Source organism: Chiloscyllium plagiosum, unplaced genomic scaffold, assembly GCF_037043375.1.
Source record: "Chiloscyllium plagiosum isolate Xiang-an unplaced genomic scaffold, Cpla_swu_hap1 HiC_scaffold_5, whole genome shotgun sequence".
In the NCBI taxonomy this organism is placed as follows: Eukaryota; Metazoa; Chordata; class Chondrichthyes; order Orectolobiformes; family Hemiscylliidae; genus Chiloscyllium; species Chiloscyllium plagiosum.
This window is the reverse complement of record NW_028270143.1, coordinates 92,314,907-92,335,966: the sequence shown is the minus strand read 5'-3', so window position 1 is coordinate 92,335,966 and position 21,060 is coordinate 92,314,907. Positions and strand designations below refer to the sequence as shown.

The 21,060-nt window shown below is 40.8% G+C and overlaps 1 protein-coding gene across 12 annotated transcripts in view; it reads left to right on the top strand.

Annotated features, from left to right (window-relative positions):
• The window catches only part of mpp7a (MAGUK p55 scaffold protein 7a), a 493,705-nt gene that overhangs the window by 173,106 nt on the left and 299,539 nt on the right, over window positions 1-21,060 (top strand). Inside the window, exon 4 of one of the 12 annotated variants that reach the window (XM_087987464.1) lies at window positions 6,798-6,892. The exons of the other annotated variants lie outside the window; for them this stretch is intronic. The gene's annotated coding sequence lies outside the window, so the exon portion shown is untranslated. The remainder of the gene's footprint in view (window positions 1-6,797; window positions 6,893-21,060) is intronic. 12 annotated transcript variants of the gene reach the window in all.

Here is a 21,060-nt window from a genome sequence, read left to right as displayed (position 1 = left end):
AGATTTCATCATCATTCTCCATGACGAGATGTTGATGATTGTCCTCACCAATGGTAATATGACAGAATCCTTTGAAGTCAAGACAGGTGTCAAGCTGGGATGTGTTATTGCCCCTACCCTTTTCTCCATCTTCTTTTCCACCATTCTACTTGTCAAGAACAAGCTTCACAGTGATGTCCTTGTCTGCAGAGTGGATAGAAAACCTTACGATCTCACAGTTGAAATAAGAAGAAATAACACTCACCTCGCTTGTGCGTGTGGATGCCAATGTCATCTCTGCTGTTGGAAGAGAATCTCAAGCCTCACTTCATGTCTTTGTGGAAGTATACCAAAACATTGATCTCAGCCTCAACTGCAAGAAGTCTCCATCCTTTACTAACCCATACCAGACCAAGTTATGGACCATCCCTCCATTAAGATCTCTCATAAAAATCCTCCCAAATGTGGAACATTTTTCCTAACTGGGGAGCCACCTCTCATCTAAGGCTGACATAGATAAAAGATCCAACATTGCATCCAGTGCGCAGCCTTCAGATGCCTAATGACGAGAGTCTTCAAAGACTGCAACATCTGTGCTAATGCAGAGATCCTTGTATATGAGGCAGTTGTCCTTCTGACTCTTCTGTATGGAATACACATAGATATCACTTCCAAGCCATTGAGAAGTACCATCTACACTATTTGAGATGCATTCTCCATATTAGCTGGTAGGGCAGGCATACAAACAACAGCATCCTTGAAGGAGCCAATAGCACCAACATCAAGTCACTAGTCATTGAAAATGAATTCTGCTTGGCTGGCCAAATGCTTAGGATGCCCGAGTTTGAATATCAAAGCAAATCTTCTTTGCCCAGCTGCAGGAAGGCACTCAAGTGAGTGTTTGACAAAGAAAGCATTTCAAAGATTCCCTGAAGGCTTCCCTCAAGAAATGCAATACAGATGTCTGTGCATGGGAGACCCTTAATCAGAAGCAACCGATTGGGAGTGAACCCCTGTATGATGGGATGCAATTCTTTGAGAATACCCAGCAGCAACAGGAGGGATGAAAAAGAAACTGGAGAAGGAGTGGGAGCGATCTCGAGACCAAAGGTCATTTCCACCTCCCAGAAACATTTTCCAAATGTCTGGTCAGAGATGTGGCTCCAGGATTGGGCTCATCAGCTACACAAGGACCCAGAGAACCCATGATAGTGACATGGAATTTCCGAGGTGGACAATTATCGTCCGATAGTGACATGGAATTTCCTAGGTGGACAATTATCGTCATTAACAAGTAATTGCTGATGACTGCTGGGAAATCTACTCACAAGGATTCAAATCATTTGACGACAGGGATAGAACCATTGTTGAATGAAATTGAATTGGTTTGAACACAAGCAATGCAAGTGACTGGGAGAAATTGCTTGATGGAATATTTCTTGATATTTGAATCACAACTAGTGGCGAGTAGACATCATTGTTTTGTGTAGTCCAGAAGATGTGGCGAATGGGAGACATATGATTTTATTTTTACTGGAACTGTTTATTGATCTCTGTGGTACACTTAACTCTATTCTAATAAGCACTTAGTATTTACCTGCGTCTGCCTTTCAAAATCAAAATACTGACAGCTCCTTCTGGCTTTGGTTTTTTTATTTGCAAGCTTGCTTGGACTGTTGTGGGAGGTTGGCTGAAACTCCCTTCCCCAGCTCTTTGAATGACCTTGGCAGAAGTGAGGACTGCAGATGCTGGAGAGCAGAGTCTAGATTAGAGTGGTGCTGGTCAGGCAGCATCCGAGAAGCAGGAAGATCGACGTTTCGGACAAAAGCCCTTCATCAGGAATCCTTTGAGTGACCTTGTTAACCTTCTGTATTGAAACGCATTAAAGTAGATAAATCCTCAGGACCTGATCAGGTGTACCCTAGAACTCTGTGGGAAACTAGGGAAGTGATTGCTGGGACTCTTGCTGAGATATTTGTATCATCGATGGTCACAGGTGATGTGCCGGAAGACTGGAGGTTGGCTAACATGGTGCCACTGTTTAAGAAAGGTGGTAAGGACAAGCCACAGAGCTATAGACCAGTGAGCCTGATGTCGGTGGTGGACAGATTGTTGGAAAGAATCCTGAGGGACAGGATGTACATGTATTTGGAAAGGCAAGGACTGATTCGGGATAGTCAACATGGCTTTGTGCATGGGAAGTCATGTCTCACAGACTTGGAGATTTTTGAAGAAGTAACAAAGATGATTGAAGTGGGCAGAGTGGTAGACGTGATCTTTGTGGACTTCAGTAAGGTGCTCGACAAGGTTCTCCACGGGAGACTGATTAGCAAGTTTAGATCCCATGGAGTACAGGGAGAACTAGCCATTTGGATACAGAACTGGCTCAAAGGTAGAAGACAGAAGGTGGTGGTGGAGGGTTGTTTTTCAGACTGGAGGCTTGTGACCAGTGGAGTGCCACAAGGATCGATGCTGGGTCCACTACTTTTGGTCATTTATATAAATGATTTGGATGTGAGCTTAAGAGGTACAGTTAGTAAATTTGCAGATGACACCAAAAGTGGAGGTGTGGTGAACAGCGAAGAGGGTTACCTCAGATTACAATGGAATCTTGATCAGGTGGGCCAATAGGCTGAAGTCTAGCAGAGTTTAATTTGGATAAATGTGAGGTGCTGCATTTTGAGGAAGCAAATTTTAGCAGGACGTATACACTTAATGGTAAGGTCTGAGGGAGTGTTGGTGAACAAAGAGACCTTGGAGTGCAGGTTCATACTTCCTTGAAAGTGCAGTCCCAGGTAGATAGGATAGTGAAGAAGGCGTTTGGTATGCTTTCCTTTTTGGTCAGAATATTGAGTTACAGGAGTTGGGAGGTCATGTTGCAGCTATCCAGGAATAGGAAGGGTTTAGAGGGATGTGGGCCGAATGCTGGCAAATGGGACTAGATTAGGTTAGAATATCTGGTTGACATGGGCAAGTTGGACCGAAGGGTCTGTTTCCATGCTGTATATCTCTATGACTCGATGACATTGGTTAGGCCAAATTTGGAATATTGGAAGGATGTTGTGAAACTTGAAAGGATTCAAAAAAGATTTACAAGGATGTTGCCAAGGTTAGAGGATTTGAGCTCTGGGGAGAGGTTGCATTGGCTAGGGCTGTTTTTCCTAGAGCATCAGAGGCTGAGGGGTGACCTTATAAAGGTTTATAAAATCATGAGGAGCATGGATAGGGTAAATAGGCATGGCCTTTTCCCTGGGGTCGGGGAGTCCAGGACTAGAGGGTATAGGTTTAGGGTGGGAGGGGAAAGATATAAAAGAGACCTAAGAGACAACTTTTTCATGCAGAGGGTGGTACATGTGTGGAATGAGCTGCTAGAGGAAGTGGTGGAGGAGGCTAGTACAATTGCAACATTTAAGAGGCATTTGGATGTGTGAATGAATAGGAAGGGTTTGGAGGGATATGGGTCGTATGTTGGCAGGTAGGACTCGATCGGGTTGGGATAGCTGGTCGGCATGGATGAGCTGGACTGAAGGATCTGTTTCCGTGCTGTTCATCTCTTTGACTCTGACTGTAAAAGGTGTATGCATTTCTTGAAGGGAAATTGCCATCAGTTTTATGCCGTGAGTGAATGATGTCTAAGTATAGTTGAAGTTGAAACTTAAGTGTCTCATGATTACTCCCAGTATTAGCAAGATCAGGAGGAATAGGAGAATAAACAGTTTGTATTTGAAACTGAAGGGAGGGTTTGGATTCTTGAGACATTATATTGCTTCTGGGGAAGATGTGATCTCTACAAGTTGAACAGGTTAAACCCCAGCGAGACTGAGACCAACATCCTTGTTGGGACATTAGCTCATACAGTGGGATCTGAGCAGGAAGATGAGAGTGAGGGTAACAAAGCTGGAATTGAAAGGTAGAAGAGTAGAAATCAAAAGAGGAAGGCAATGTGGTACTTTATAAAATCCCTTCTGGAAATCACAGTACACTGGATGTACAGACTCCATTTATCCACAGGGCATGAGACTCTTTTAAAGAATTTCAGTAAACTGATGAAACATAATTTTTCTTTGAAACTGTGCTGTCTTTACCTGAAGACTTCGAATTTTTGGAAGTGTGCAACCTCTAATCTCTTTAGTGATTGATTCTAATACATCCCCCATGACCAACATCAAGCTAACAGGTTTATGGTTTGCTGTTTTCTGTCTCCCTTCCTTCTTGAATACCAGAGTTATGTTTCTGTTTTCCACTCTGATGCAATCATTCTCAAATTGAGCAAATTTTGCAAGTTGAACACATTACATCTCAAAATTCATTAGCAACCTCTTTGAAGAGGTTAATAATGCCAAGGGTGGAGACAGATGGGTTTGAAGTCTGAAAAAGCTGGACCTGGAGTTTTGAGATCTGGGTGGGTCTTTTCTCATTCCTTTGTTGCATTGTTTCCTCAATGTTTTGTTGCGTTGTCATCTGTGTGCCAAATACCTTTTAACACTTCACTGTTTAAATCATAAGTTCTTGTCTTGTCAACATTTCTAATTTTGTAAAATTTAGATTCTGAACAAAAATCATTAAAATTACAGAGGGGTTTGTTTCAGCTTTGAACTAGCTAATTCAAAGGTTTGGCAGCAATCTGGAGGAGTATTATTAGGCAGGCTCTGTTCAATTGAAAATTGTTTTTGATTTGATGTACATATAGATGTTTTAATATTCAGCTAGCTCAAGATCCAGTCAATATGGCTACACTTGATTTGAAATATTGCAGTGGAAGAAATTATCTTAACTGAGAACTGAATTCTATTGTGAAGTTCCACATTATGCTTCCTATCATTACATATCAGTTACAAAGGTGATTTTTAAAAATGTGTTCAATCTTGGGATGTTAGCATCCCTGGCTAGGCCAGAATTGCTTACCCGTTCCTCATCTACCTTAATATCTATATGTGCTCAAATAAGTAGGTTAACTTGGTCTACTTTTCTATATTGCTTTTGAACCTGTCTTTCTTTGTATTCATACATGGGATGAGTGCTGCTGGCAAGTCCAACAGTTGTTTCCTATCCCTAACTGCTCCTGAAAAGTTGCCGCTGAATTGGTGTCTTGAACCTCTACAGTCTATCTGATATAGGGACACACACAGTGAAGTTAGGGCCTTCCAGGATTTTGACTCGCTGACAATGAAGGAGCAGCCATGTTCCACTGCAGTATGGTGTTCCGTTTGAAACTGAACTTGGAGATGATAGTGTTCTCATGAGTCTGCTGCCGTGCTCCACCAAAAAGGTCACGTGTTTGGAAAGTTTCAAAGAAACGCTCCTTTGTATTTATTTTGATGCTGTTAAATCAAAGCCTTTCCTTTGTGGAGAAAACATTAACCTGAGAAGAATATTTAACTTCATTAAGAGTTTGCATTCTTTATTTTGTCCACAAAAAAAGCAGCAGTGGAACTAATTCTTGGAGTAACTCCATTTGGATGACTTTCATGGAACTGAGTGAATTCATTTAATTTTCAGACTACTTCAAATTTCAGACCCAATCTATTTACATTTGAACGAAAATGGGCTTAACAGTGATAGGAAGCGTGGTTTTATCCAGAGAATGTCAGGTCTTACCAACTTAATAGAATTATTTGAGGAAGTGACAAAGTTGATTGATGAGGGAAGGGCTGTAGAAGTCTTGCATGGACTTCAGAAAGACATTTTATAAGTTTCCCCATGGTAGGCTGATGGAGAAAGTGAAGTCGCATGGGGTCCAGGGTGTATTGGCTAGGTGGATAGAGAACTGGCTGGTAAGTAGGAGACAGGAAGTGGTAGTGGAAGGGAGTTTCTCAAAATGGAGAACTGTGACCAGTGGTGTTCCACAAGGATCCATGCTGAGACCGCTAATTTATGACATACATCAATGGTCTGGAGGAAGGTATAGGTGGTCTGATTAGCAAATTTGCAGATGACACCAAGATTGGTAGAGTAGCAGATAGTGAAGGGGACTGTCAGAGAATGCAGCAGAATATAGATAGGTTGGATAGTTGGGCAGAGAAATGGCAAATGGATTTCAATCTGGGCAAATGCCAGGTAATGCATCTTGGAAGACCGAATTCGAGAGCAAACTATACAGTAAATGGAAAAGCCCTGAGGAAAAATCATATACAGAGAGATCTGGGTGTTTAGGTCCAAAGTACCCTGAAGGTGTTTTCTATCTCTAATTGCCCGTGGAGAAGGTGGTGCTCAGTTGCCTCATTGACCTGCTGGCGGTTACCTTATTTTGGGCATTGGCAGTGCCATGAAGTATCGTTCATCTCATTGCTGTTTGTGTTATCTTGCTTTGAGCAAAATGGCTGCTTTGTTTGGCAAATAAAGACAATACCTGTATCATGATAGTCTGTGACGAGGCTTTGGGTTAATTTTAGCAACATGGTAAAATGCCTTTTGCGAAATGGAAAAATTACTAGGGATTCACATTTTCTGTTGGCAAGTGTTTCTGGAAGCATTTTGAGATGTGCAGCTTAATTCTTTTTTTGTGATGCATTTATTGCCTGCAGTTCCTTTTGTTTTGTTTCTTGTTGATAGTATTCTTGAAACTTATAGCTGTTTCCTCATCAGATTTGGTTGCTACGTTGATTCCAAAACCAATAGATCCTTGAAGTACCCTAAAGGATTTCCCATGAGAGAGGTTTGTTTGGTTTTAGAATCATAGCAGGCTTTAACAGTGTGTTAAACCCGTGCTGGCACTTTAGAGGAGCGATTTAACAAATCCATACCTCGCCCTTCCCTTTGGCCCTGCAATCTTTTTCCATTTAGGCCTCATCTAATTCCCTTTTTTTTCCCTTTTGAAGGCCACAGAAAATGATGAAATAATTTCAATTGAGAAATTAATGCAGAGGAAGGTAATAGAAGTTTCTTGCAAACAAACTGACAACAAATCAATCAGGTTTGTGAATTTCCAGGTCCAATTTAACAATGTTTGTTTTAATATTTCAATTGAATGTTATAACTACTTTGCTGTTTTTCTGCATTGTGAAATGATTAAGCATGAGTAATGCGCTTTGACCTGAGCAAATTGACAGTTCAAGGCATTATATTACTAAATGAATATTTTTGATGGAGGTCAGGTACTCGTCCCATTCTACGGTACAAATAGATATCCAAACGAAATTATGTTGGTGCATGTTGGAACCGAGGTGGGCCTGGAGTTTAGAAGAGGCTTATGGTGATTAAATTGAGGTTGGGATTCAAGTTGATGAATTTTGGAGAAGAAACTATTATTTTTGTATGTGTAGAAGGATTTTTTTTTTTGGATTGATTATTACCATCTCCAGAAGTTTAGACTTTGTAATTTCTATTATCCTTCTTGACAGTTAATTGCTTCATGGAAGCTTGCAATGCACCTGCAGCATCTATTATTAACTTTGTTAATTTATTATTTTGTTTTAATAGCTTCAGCCTCATCTGCCTGTCTTTCATTCTTTTTGTGTGTGCCTCATATCTGGACCATCTTGAAACTTCCCAATACCTAAATTCTCGACTTGTATCACTCTGAAATGCCAAATCTGTTTCATTGATGCCAAGGGAAATTACTGTTCCTGAAGGAAATTTTCTCAAAGCAGCAAGTATTTGATCTAACTGAATCGCCTTTTCTGAGAACTGAACACCAATCTGAAACAGGAACTTATTTATGATACACAATCATATGTTTTAGGGCGGCAACAGCCTAGTGGTATCAGTGGAATGATAGAGATTCAGGTATGGGTAGAAATCCAGGAGACAGGTAATGTTCTGGGGGCTAGTGCTTGACTCCCACCATGGCAGATAGCGCAATTTAAATTCAATAAAAACCATCTGGAATTGAGAATGATGACTATGAATCCGTTGTCAACTGTCACCAACTATGTCCTAACTAATGTTATATAAAGCCCTGAACCCTATGGACTGTTAGCTTCTTAAGCAGTGTGCAGCACAATACATCATCAAAAGCATTACTGAAGTTCATGTAGGCTGCATCAATTGCACGACCTTCATCTGCACTCCTAATCATCTCCTCAAAAAGTTCAAATTTGTTAGACATGGTCTCCCCCTTCCAAAACTAAGATGGCTGTCCTTGATTAATCCTTGCTTCCCCAAGTAAAGATTAATTCTCTCCCAGTATTTTCTCTCCCCATGTGTTGAGTCACCGGCTTGTAGTTGCCTGATTTATCCCTACTAACCTTCTTGAATATTGGTACATTATCAGTGGTCCTTCAGTCCCTTGGTATCCCTGCTGTGTCAAGAATGATAAGAAAATTTATGTCAGAGCCCTTGCAATTTCGATCCTTGCCTCCCACAGCAGCCTGGGATACATCTATCTGAATGTGGGAATTTATTTGCTCTCCTGCTTTCTGTGTGTGTGTGTCTGTCTCTCTCTCTCTCTCTCTCTCTCTCTCTCACTATTCTTCCCCCGCCCCCTCTCTCTTCCCCCCAACCTCCGAATGCTGCTTTGTTCAAGTATATCACAGTCTCTCTGCTTGATTGGTTTCTATATGTCGATTGTCCTCTACAGAAAATACAGATGCAGGGAACCTCGCTGTGTCTTCTGACTCCATGCATAGCCACTTTGGACCCTGATGGATGTACTCTTTTCCTGATTATTTTCTTGCTCCTAATATATTTCTGAAACGCATTTAGATTTTCCTTGATAGTTTTTTTATGTCCCTTCTTCACTGTGCTAATGTATTTTTTAAGTAATTCCATTGCATGTTCTTTCCGCCCCTAGGACAGCTGCCATTTTGAGCCTTTAGTAACTACCATGAGTGTTTTTTCCCTTTGCTGATGATGTACATCCCTTGACATCTGGGGTTCTCTGGACTTGTCGGTGCCACTCTTCTTACTTGCAATTAGTCTTGCACTCTCTCTGTTACTCGTTTTGAATGCCTGATGTGCATGTACTTGCAAGTAGCTGCTCCTAGGCCACTTTGGCCAGATTCTGTCTCTCAAAAATTAGTCTTCCACCAATTCAATCTTTGTGGATAAGGATGAAGATGAACCAAAATGAAGTTCTTAAATCTTATTGATGTACTAACTCGTGATGTCCACTAGATGGTAGTAGAACCACAGGAAACTATGAGGTGACTGAAGACATGTTCGACATCGGACCATGTCTTGACTTTAGCAATTTTGTACATTTGAAAAGTGAAATAAATCTGATGCTGTGTGCCACATAGGACTAAGAATAAGATGTAGCCTGTGATTTTTTTAAAAACCTGATTTTACTGCCAGTTATAAAGGGTATATTGGGAGTTATAAATGTCACAGGTAGATTTGATACAGTAGCTGTTTGTTACATAGAATTTTTTTGGCATTAAAATGCATCTTTTATAAAATGATTCTTTCCATACCAAGTAATACGGGAAATGTTTTGCAATTGAAGTATGCTTGTAGTAAAAAGATTAACTTGCACTACAGTTTTTGTTTCTGTTCTAACACGTTGAAAAGTCCAACATGGCCTTAGCATCCAAACAGAGTAACAAGTCCAGCTTGTTTTCCTAAAGGCCATTTTTTGAAAAATCTCATTTGCTAAATTTTTGCTGAAGTAATTTTAAAATGTACCTTGGTTTGAATTAAATGTGTTTGTGCAAAGTATATTATTGCTCAATGTAATAAAATTGTTTCCATCTGTTCCTAGCAGAAGCGTGTTACCAGTCTTGTTGAGGAATTCACCCGTACAAAACTAGTGAACTAATATTTCCCATGTGTATTTGAATGGATGGAACAGAAATTTTTATTGGTCAATATTGGATATTTTACCAGAATCCACTTTACATTTCAATTGTTTGTTCTTATTTTTCAGTTGGAAAGACATCATTTTCTTTGCGTTCAACCATGTACATTGATCAGTTTGTATCCTTGTACTTTTACTCAACTATATAAAATTTGCAGTGATGTTAAAGAAACTCTGTATGCTATGGTGACCATCAGGAGTCCAATGGTCTGAAAGATTTAATCAGTTAAATTGTTAATATTTAGCTGTTGGACATAAGATTAAGTGCTGTAACCCAGTGTTGTCTAATGTGAATAATAAAGTAGCCACAGGCGTGGCTGTGACAACGCTATTATGGACTTTGCATTCTCATTTGTATCGAAAATACCTTGCGCACACAGCTTATAAATTTATTTGTATACTTTATTTTTTTAAAAATCTGCCATTGATTGTGCAAGTTCATAGTTTTTTCTCTTTCAGCGAAGTTTAGAGTTCTGTGAATTTACCAGTGAATCTTATCCAGCAAATTGATTAAATTTCACAGAGATTGCTGTGAATGTTAACTCAACGAGATGTGTGGTGCTTGTCCTCACTCTCAATCTAGATTGAGAGGCATTGAGGCATTGTTACCTTCTGCTTTGTTCTGTTCTGGAACTGTTACTCAAATTGACCACATTGTGCACAATCATAGATCCCAGCTCCAAATAATATTGGTGTTTTCCTTTCATGTGCAAATGTGGCACTTGAGTTTTATTCGTTCTTGGGGTGTGGGTGTAGGCCAGCATTTACTCCGCATCCCCAGTTGCTCATGGGGAAGTTGAGAGTCAACCATGTTTCTGTCACATGTAGGTCTGACTAGATAAGGACAGCTAATTTCCCTCCCTCAAGTACATAAATGAACCAGATCAGTTTTATGAAAATTGACAGTGGTCACATGGTCATCATTAGGCCACGTCTCCACTTCAGATTTTTGTTGAATTCACATTTCAACAGTTGCCATGCTGGGGTTCAAATCCATTTCTCCAGAACATTGGTTTGCGATTCTAAATAGCTAGGTTCAGTGACATTACCACTACCTCTCCATTTTCACTGAATGTGATGTATTACCATATTCAAAGATCACCAATGAATAATCAAAGAAATAAAGCATCTGTGACCAAAAGACATTCGTGCATTTTGATTTTATTCCTACCATATTGGCAGTTAAGACACACAAAGCTTTAAGTGCCTAAGGGATACAGTATTATTTGAGATCACGTGCTGACATTGGCATCTGCTACTCCTTTTTCATTGACTAATTAAAACTACACTTAATTGTATTTTAAATTTCCAAATTTTGACATGGTTAATTTCTTTTTATTTCATTCATGGGCTGAGGGTGTCGCAAGCTATGCTAGCATCTTATACACTGGTTGATTGAGTTATAAAGATATACAGTACAGAAACAGACTCTTAGGCCCAACTCGTCCATGCTGACCAGATATCCTAAATTAATCTAGTTCCATTTGTCAGCACTTGGCCCAATGTCCCTCTAAGCCCTCCCTTCCTAATCATATACCCATCCAGATACCTTTTAAATATTGCAATTGTACCAGACTCCACCACTTCCTCTGGCAGCTCATTCCTTACATGCAGCACCCTCTGCGTGAAAACGTTGCCCCTTAGGTCTCTTTTTTGTAACTTTACCCTCTCGCCCTAAACCTATGCCCTCTAGTTCTGGACTCATCCGGCCCAGGGAAAAGACTTTGTTTGTTTATCCTATCCACACCCCTCATGATTTTATACGCCTCCTATAAAGGTCACCCTTCAACCTCTGACACTTGAGGGAAAACAGCCCCAGCCTCTTCAGTTCCTCCCTATACTCAAATCCTCCAACCCTGACAACATTCTTGTAAATCTTTTCTGAACCCTTTCAAGTTTATTAACATTCTTCCAATGGGAGGGAGACCAGGATTGCATGCTGTATTCCAAAAGTGGCCTAACCAATGTCCTGCACAGCCATGCCATAACCTCCTGTACTCAATCCATTGACCAATAAAGGCAAGCATACCAAACACTATCCTATCTACCTGCAACTCCACTTTAGAGGAACTATGAACCTGCATTCCAAGGTCTCCTTGTTCAGCAACACTCCCAAGGGCCTTGCCATTAAATATATAAGTCCTGCCCTGATTTGCCTTTCCAAAATGTAGCACTTCACATTTATCTAAATTAAATTCCATCTGCCACTCCTTGGCCCATTGGCCCATCTGATCAAGATCCCGTTGTACTCTGAGTATTGTTTTAAAGCTAATCAATTGTTGCTAATGGCATTGGAATGCTTCCTTGGCCCACCTCGAGCCCTTATTCTCAGTTAGGAGAAAGTGAGGATTGCAGATGCTGGAGATCAGAGCTTACAAATGTGTTGCTGAAAAAGAGCAGCAGGTCAGGCAGCATCAAAGGAACAGGAGAATCGACGTTTCGGGCATATAAGCCCTTCTTCAGGAATGAGGAGGGTGTGCCAAGCAGGCTAAGATAAAAGGTAGGGAGGAGGGACTTGGGGGAGGGGCGCTGGGAATACGATGGGTGGAAGGAGGTTAAGGTGAGAGTGATAGGCCGGAGAGGGGGTGGGGGCGGAGAGGTCGGGAAGAAGATTGCAGGTCAAGAAGGCGGTGCTGAGTCCGAGGGTTTGGACTGAGAAAAGGTGGGGGATGGGAAATGAGAAAGCTGGAAAAATCTGCATTCAAATTGTCCATCATGTTTGGGTCTGCATTCAAATGTTGTAGTAGGATGCATGGTACAACGATGACAGTTTAACTTTCTGTAGTGTTTTTAATGTCGAAATGCTATGGTCAAGTGCTTTATTTTTGTTGAGTTCTGAAAATTCATTTGCAGCACTCTACAAGTTAGAGCCATAAGGAAATCCATTCCTCAGCTTAGCTCATCATCCTGAGTATCCATCCATTCTCCTCTTTCCCTGAGAATCCAATAACTTAATGATCCCAGGTTTTGTCCATCACCATAAGTAGAAGTTCATTCCACATGTTCAACAGATTGTGAAGAATTTTCTGACATCCGTTCCAAATTTGCCTTTTATCAGTTTGATTCTGTGCCCAGTGCCTTGTTCTTTTGTTACTGTTTAATGTCAAGTGATGTTCTGGATTTATTATTTTGACAAAATTCAATGCTTTCTTTGAGTTACTTTTGTGCTCATCACCTGAGATTCCTCAGTTCTCAACCTCAAACCTCTTTTCACGTATTCCAGGATTCCAGTGTTCCCTTTTATGCCGGTAACAGAAGGAAATAAAACCTTTTTAAAAGCATTGTGGTGCTGCAATATGATACCCTCCTCACAACATTCTTTGAATGTCATAATTTATCAACTTTGAATTATAACTAGAACTGTACCTCAGATAGTGATGGACTCACTCAGTGCGACACGATATGCTAGCCTAGATGATATGTTTATGTCTCTGGAGCAATCTTGAACCCACAACCTTCAGATTCAGCAAGCATACTTGGGCAACAAGTCAAGGCTTACATTTTATAATGTAATCTACAAAATAGTAGAATATAGGCTAATATGATTGCAGCAGCAGTGAAATGCTACTGTGTGATGAACCTTTTAACTTCTGTAAACCAAGACAAACAAAGTTAAGACCAGCATTCGAGGAGTGTGAACTACTTGTTCATGGCCAGCATTGTTTTTCCTACATATTCGGAGGGGCTAGTTTCTGAAACGCCATACTTTTAAATATGGGAAATATTTGCCTTTGAAGTGCTTTTATATTTCAACAAAATTAGATATGCAGAGTCTGAAATGAAGGAAGGGCATAGAGGCATTGTACCGTATTGTGAAGTCAAATTTTTTGTCATAAGTCTCTTCTGTTTTAATTTCTGTGTCAGTCATTGCCTTATTAAAAATTCAGCCAGCACTTGCTATCCAGCGCTAGTTGCCCTTGAGAAGATGGTGGTGAGCCACTTTCTTGAACAAGTGCAGTACATTTCTTTTCAGTCAATCCTCAATGCCAGTAGGGAGTGAATTTCAGGATTTTGACCTAGTCACAGACTCGATAAGGGAGCTTACGGTGAAGGAACTCTTTGTAGGCAGTGATCATAATATGACTGTATTTACTCTGCAGTTTGAGAGGGAGAAGATAAAATCAGAGGTAAACAGCTGAATAAAGGCAACTACAGAGGCATGAAGGGGGAGCTGAGTAGAACTGACTGGAAAAAGAGCCGAGCAGCAAAGACACTGGAATAGCAGCGGCAGAAGTTTCTGGAAGTAATTCAGGAGACACAACAGAGATTCATCCCAAGGTAAAAAGGGGCATGATACAGGGAGGATGAGGCAACCAGGGGTGACGAGGGAAGTCAGGGTAGCATGAAAATGAAAGAGAAAGCATGTAATGTGGCCAAGGGCAGTGGGAAACCAGAGGATTGAAAGTTTACAACAGAGGGCAACAAAAAAAGCAATAGTGAGGGATAAGATCAAACATGATCGTAAGCTAGCTATTAATATAAAGAAAGAAAGAGTTTATTTCGATATATAAAGGGCAAAAGAGGAAATTTGCCCCCTGGAAAATGACACTGGAGAGATAGTAGTGGAGAACAGTGAAATGTTTGAGGAACTGAATAATTACTCCGCGTCAGTTTTCACTTGGAAGACACAAGTAATATCCCAAAAATTCAACAGAGTGTCGGGGCAGAACTGAGTATGGTCGCCATCACCAAGGAGAAGGTGCTAGAAGAACAGAATAGCCTGAAGTGGATAGTCACCTGAACCAGATAGACTACACTCTCGACTTCTGAGGGAGATAGCTGAAGAGGTAATGGAGGTGTTAGCGGTGACCTTTAAGGAATCCCTAGACTCAGGGAGTGTGTCAGAGGATTGGTAAATCACTGACGTGATAACCCAGGAGTAAGGGAGTAAGGCAAAAAATGGAAAATTACAGACCAATTAGCCAATTCTCTGTCATGGGTAAGATCCTGGAATCCATCATGAAGGATGAGATTTCTGAATACGTGGCTGTGTATGGCAAAACCGGGCAAAGTCAGCATGGTTTCATCAAGGCGAAATCATGCCTGACTATTCTGCTGAAATTCTTTGAGAAAGTAACGGGCTGGTTAGACGAAAGAGAGCCAATGGATGTTATCTACCTGGACTTGAAGAAGGCCTTTGACAAGGTGCAGCACAGGAGGTTACTGAGTAAGACAAGGGCCCATAGTGATAAAGGCAAGCTGCTAGCATGGATAGAAGCCTGGCTGTTTGGCAGAAAGCAGAGAGTGGGGATCCTTCTCAGGATGGTAGCCGCTAACAAGTGGTGTTCAGCAAGGCTCAGTATTGGGATCAAAACGTTTCACTTTATACATTAACAATCCAGATGAAGGAGCTGAGGGCATTCTGGCTAAGTTTGCAGGTGATACAAAGATAGATGGAGGGACAGGTAGCATTGAGGAGGCAGGGAGGCTGTAGAAGGATTTGTACAGGCTAGGAGAGTGGGCAAACAAGTGGCAGATGGAGTACAATGTGGGAAAGTGTGAGTTCAATACTTAGGAAAGCAAATGCAGTGATGGCATTTATTTTGACAGGACCTGAATATAAAAACAGGGATTTACTTCTGAGGCTTTACAAGGCTCTGGTCAGACCACATTTGGAGACCCCAGTTTTGGACCCCATATTACAGGAAGGATGTACTGGCCCCGGAGCACATTTGAAGGAGGTTCACGAGAATAGTCCCAGGAATGAACAGCTTAATATGAGGAATGTTTGACAACTTTGGGTCTATACTTGGAGTTTAGAAGGCTGGCAGGGGAGGGGGTGGTTCTAATTGAAACATACAGAATACTGACTTGCCTGGACATAGTGGATGTTGGGAAGATGTTTCCATTGGTAGGAGAGACTCGGACCCAAGGGCACAACCTTAGAATAAAGGGAAGACCTTTTAGAACGGAGATAAAGAGAAACTTCTTCAGCCAGAGAGTAATGAATCTATAGAATTCATTGCCACAGCAGGCTGTGGCGGCCAGGTCATTGAGTATATCTAAGACTGAGATAGATAGATAAGTTCTTGATTGTCAAGGGGATCCAGGATTCCATGCAGAAAGTGGGAGAATGAGGTTGAGGAATTTTTCAGCCATGATTGAATGGCAGACTCCAGGCTGAATGGCCTAATTTCTGCCCCTGATTGTTATGGTCATATCACTGAACTATTTCTAAGTCAAGATCGTGAGTGGCTTGGGGGGTAACTTGCAGTTGGTGATGTATTTGCTGCCCTTGTCCTTCTCAGCAGATATAAGAAGAACTTCTTCCCTGCTGTTATCAGACTTATGAATGAACTTCTCATATAATAGACTTGATCTTTCTCTGCATCTTCTCTGTAGCTGTTATCATAGCCCACATTTTGTTCTATTACTTTGATGTACTTAAGTAAACTATATAAAAACAAGGACTGCAGATGCTGCAAACCAGAGTCTAGATTAGAGTGGTGCTGGAAAAGCACAGCAGGTCAGGCAGCATCCGAGGAGCTGGAAAATCGACATTTCGGGCAAAAGCCCTTCATCAGGAATAGAGGCAAGGTGCCTGCAGAGTGAAGAAATAAATGAGCTATGTGTCCGTTTAGCACACAACACAATAATTTTCACTGCAGCTCAATAAATGTGACAGTAAAGCAAGTCAGATCTGTACTGGTTGTGGGCCTGGAAGATGTTGTCTCACAAGGAGCCTTGGTGAATTTCTGTGATATAGCTTCGGGTCCCTTTCCTTTTTCCCTTAAGGGAGTGTGTTGTCTAGTCTGCTTTGAAAACCTCCCATTGCTGTTCTACCAGCATTATTCCAATTCCCATCCACCTGGACCACATCAAAATAACTAAAGTTAGTTCTCTCCAATTGAATATTGGTGGAAGTTCATGGCATAAAGTGGGAACAGAAATGATTGACTGGAATCATGTCATAGCTTCTGGATTTTACCAGCATCAGGAAGCGTAGAGGGGGTGGTAGGTCATTAATTGAGATATTTTGGAAGGGCCAATTAACTGTAATTTTGTGGAACAATTTGGATTTCATCACTGGTGACTGCTTTAGAGTCATGCCTGGTGAAAAGAGGTCAAGATGGGACAAAAATAGAGGTTAATTGCTTAAATAAAAAATATTTAACTGCAGATGTTGGAAATCTGAAACAAAAACAGAAATTGTTGGAGAAACTCAGCAGGTCTGGCAGCATTTGTGTTGAGAAATACAGCAATGACATTTTGAGTCCAGTGACCCTACTTCAGAACTAATAGCATCTGGAAAATGTGGTATTTATCTTGATGACAAAGGGTGGGAAAGGAATAGGTGATAAGTTGAGTCCAGAGAGGGTGAGTCGAGCAAAGGAATTGTTGATAGTAATCCAGGGAAGAAGAAAATTTAGATGGGTGATAGTGAGATCTGTGAATGCATGAAAATGAGTTGACTGCTCAAAGTGACCCATGATATGAAAGGATGAGTGGTTTGGGGATCGATAGAAAGCATGGAAGGTGGTGTTCAGCCTTTAAAACTGTTAAACTTGCTGTCGAGTCCTGAAGGCTGCAAGGTCTCCAAGTGGAAAATGAGATGTTTTTCCTCTAGCTTAGGCTGAGCCTTGCTGGAACACTGCAGGAAGCCCAAGACAGAAAGATTGGCTAGGGAATACGTGGTGTGTTGAAATGGCAGACAGTTGGAGCATTGGGGTCATTTTTACAGACAGAACATAGATGTTCCATAAAGCAGTCTCTCAGTCTGCATTTTGTGTCCTCAGTGTAAAGGAGACCATGTTGTGAACAGCAAATGCAGGAAACTAAATTGGATGGAGTGCAGGTAAAATGCTGCTAAAAAGTGTATCTGGGGCTTTGGATTGTGAGGGATGAAATAATTGGGCAAGTTTTTCATCTTTGGTGATTGCATGGGATGTGAGCAGTGTTGGGAGTGGAAGAGGAGTGGACTATGATGTCTGAAAGGGAATGGTCCTTAAGGAAGGCTGTCAAGGAAGCAGAGAGGAATATGTCTGGAGGTGGTGGAAGTGGCTTATGGTCCTCTGAACATAGAGGTTGGTGGGGTCGATTGTGAGGATTGGGGGACCTTGTGGGAGCGAAGAGAAGTGGGGACAGCAGTGCGGGAAATGGATCGGACATTGCTAAAAGCCCTATCACCTTGGGCGGGGGGGGGTTCCTTGAGTTGAGAAAAACAGTGGACATTTGAGGCCTTCCTGTGGGAGATGGCATGATCAGAACAGTTGAGGTGGAGAAGTTGGGAGAATGGAATTGAGTTCTTATAGGAAGCACGGTGTGAAGATGCACAATCCAGATGTTTGGATATTGGTGGCTAGCCTAATCCCGGAAAAGGACACTGATGTTGAGGAAGGGAAGGGAGGAAGTAGAGTTGACCAAATGAGTTTTGCTTCCAGTTTTCAGCCTGTTGTTACCTTGACTTCCTATGTTCTGGACCACCTAGCATTGCAACAAATGAAACTCTTGAGCAAAGATGACATCAGTAACTGTGATGCCTCGTCAAATCATGAGGATTTGGAGGTTGTGATATGGTAATATAGAGCAGTTTTCTCCTACCTCTGTCTTTTCAGAATCATCTCAATAAGCCCTGTTATCACCTCCGACATTTGGTTCTTGATCACCCAGTACCTCAGAGCACAATAGGAATGTCAAGTTCCTTAACTTCTCTTATGTAAGCCAGATCACAATACACTGTATTTATACATGTAAACTCAAACACCAGGTTTGCATGGAAAAGAAGGCACTTTCTAAGATTCTGCCATTGAATTGCAAGTGTCTGTATGAGTATAATGCACATAATGAGCCAGGTCACTTAGGAGACCAGTGGTCTTTTGGAAATTGACACTCCAAATGTACATTGACATTGAGTGATGTAAGACACAAGACGCTGGTTAGGCTCCAGTTCGCGTTTTGTGTGCAGTTTTGATAACAGTACATGCAGAATATGATTGCCGTAGAGTGTGCAGTGGAAACTTAGGAGAATGTTGCCAGGACTTGAAGCTCTGAAGAAAGATTGAATAGCTCTGGTTAATTTGCTTTGAACAGAGGAGATTAAGGGATGACTGAGTCAAAATGATGCGAAGTTTGGAATGAGTGGACAGGAAGGACCTGTTTCCCTTTGGTGGGAAACCATTTAACAAGGGCACAGTTTTAAGGTAGAAGAATTAAAAGGGACATGCAAGAAAAACTTAGGTGTTTGGAATATGCTTCAAAGTTTGGCGAGAGAGGCAGAAACCTTCAACTCATTCCGAATGCATGCAGATCTGCTCCTGAAGAGCTATAACATGATCAAGTGGTGGTAAGTGGGATTAAAATATTGCAGTCAGTTGACCGAATGGACTGAATAGTTTCTGTTTTTAATGTTCTCCTGACACTAGAAAGAAAAATGTGACCAGTTAGAAGTAAATTTACTATATCACGTTGGGGAGATAATTTTAAATGGTATTCTCAAGAAAGTATTTTCACACATGTATTTTATGAAGCTTTTGTCAACGAGCACTTGTAAGAATGGTCACCTCAATAATGCATTCATTGATTATTTGGGCATGTTTTATTCCTGAATTTGTCCAATTTTTGGAGTGCAAAACCTGGATAAGCTATCACGTAGGAAACTTCGGCGATCTCTGAACTTGTTAATATGAATGAAAACTTGCATCACTAATTACAGTTATCAATTTGATACAAACATGTATTTTGGTTAGTGTGGTAATAGTGTGACAAAAGATTGTCAAGTTTGACTTTATCACTTTATTTTGAAATTTTGCTACTTTTATGCGAAAGACGACTGTCATGCTGGACTTGTCAACTCACCTCTCTTTTCTACTTTTGTAATTAAGATTTTGGAACTCAGTACTTTGGACCTATAAGATGGCACCATGTGTGATAACATTGTACACTTTTCACTGTGCTCTTGAGTGTACATGACAAAGGAATCTAAATCTAAAATATTTTCTGTCTGGTTTGAGTTGTCTTTTTCTTCTCCACCTGCCCTTTTCCTTTTTTGCACTCCCTGGGCCATCCTGGCCGCCTTCACCAAGGTTTCAGAGTGAAGAGGACTTGGATTTCGCTACCTCTATTAATTTTTTAAAACATAACTTCTTCAGCCATTTTCATCGAGGTATTTTCTGTCTGTGTATCCTCTTAAAATAATTTCTTGGAATGGACCAGAACTATTTAGCAGTATTATATCTTGTTAGATTTTCACTCCATGATTTACATAATCTGAAAGAACAGTATTTTCAGACAGGCTAGGAACGTTACGATTAACAATGCTATAAGGGACAATATTAATTTTTAATTTCTTCAGTTATAGTTGTTGTACATTGCCCCTCAATTAGCGCCAGTAATTCCTATTACCAAACTTTGATCAATCTGCCGCAGCTAAATTGGCTCACCGTTTCCTAATGTAGATTTCAGCACTCCCAGTCCTCCTCTTGGAACATGAAGTTCTATTCAGGTTTGTTATCCAGCTGAGTTTGTGCCATGCCTGGCATGGCTCCTCAGTCTTCTGGATAGCAGTTTTCTGACTGGAATTTGGATCTGAGGTTCAAAGTTGATGTGTTTGGAATCTCTTACTTTTCTGCTGTAATTGAGCCCAAAGAGCAAGTATGCTCAATTGCTGGAATTCCAGTTGCTTCCATGTCATGGAACGTGCATATTTGCAAAGTGTTTTTAGCAACTGAAGCCTACTGTTAAATTTTCAAACATTGAAATGTTACACAATTCATCATATTTCAGATATTTGAATTATTTTGAGCTGTTCCGATTTGTGCCTTTTCAAATTATTTGTACACAGTCTTTTGTGATGCTGACAGAAGCCAATAATTCAGATAATTTTCTATTTACACCCTATATTCCCCCCCTCAGGAATTTGTAGCTAAAATTACTCCATATGAGTGAAGTGTTTTTAAAATAATATTTATTGAAAGTTGGATGCACACCTAAACTAGAACCAGTATTAGACAATAACCTTTCTGTGCAATGTGTGTAACATCTGCAGTGGTTTTGTAGTTTGTAGAAATGCTTGGAGATAACATAGCTGTGGGAGCAATGTCAGGTCGAAACATCATGGGGATCTGCAGAGCAGTGATACTCGGATGTAATTCACCATTGCAAAATTCAACTTTGATTATGTGTCCTTGAGATGCTTCTGATTGAACTTAGAGGCTTCCATGGGGAAGGAAGTGGGAGTATTGTTCGTCCTCTGACTACTTGGGTACACACCTTGTCTGAGCAGAGGCATGGGGATTAGATTGGCTAGAGATGGCACGTGACCTGGAATGGAAACAGAAAGACTCTGATTTATATAATAAATGCTTCAACTCATCTTAAAATTAGCTTCATGTACTACATATATTTGT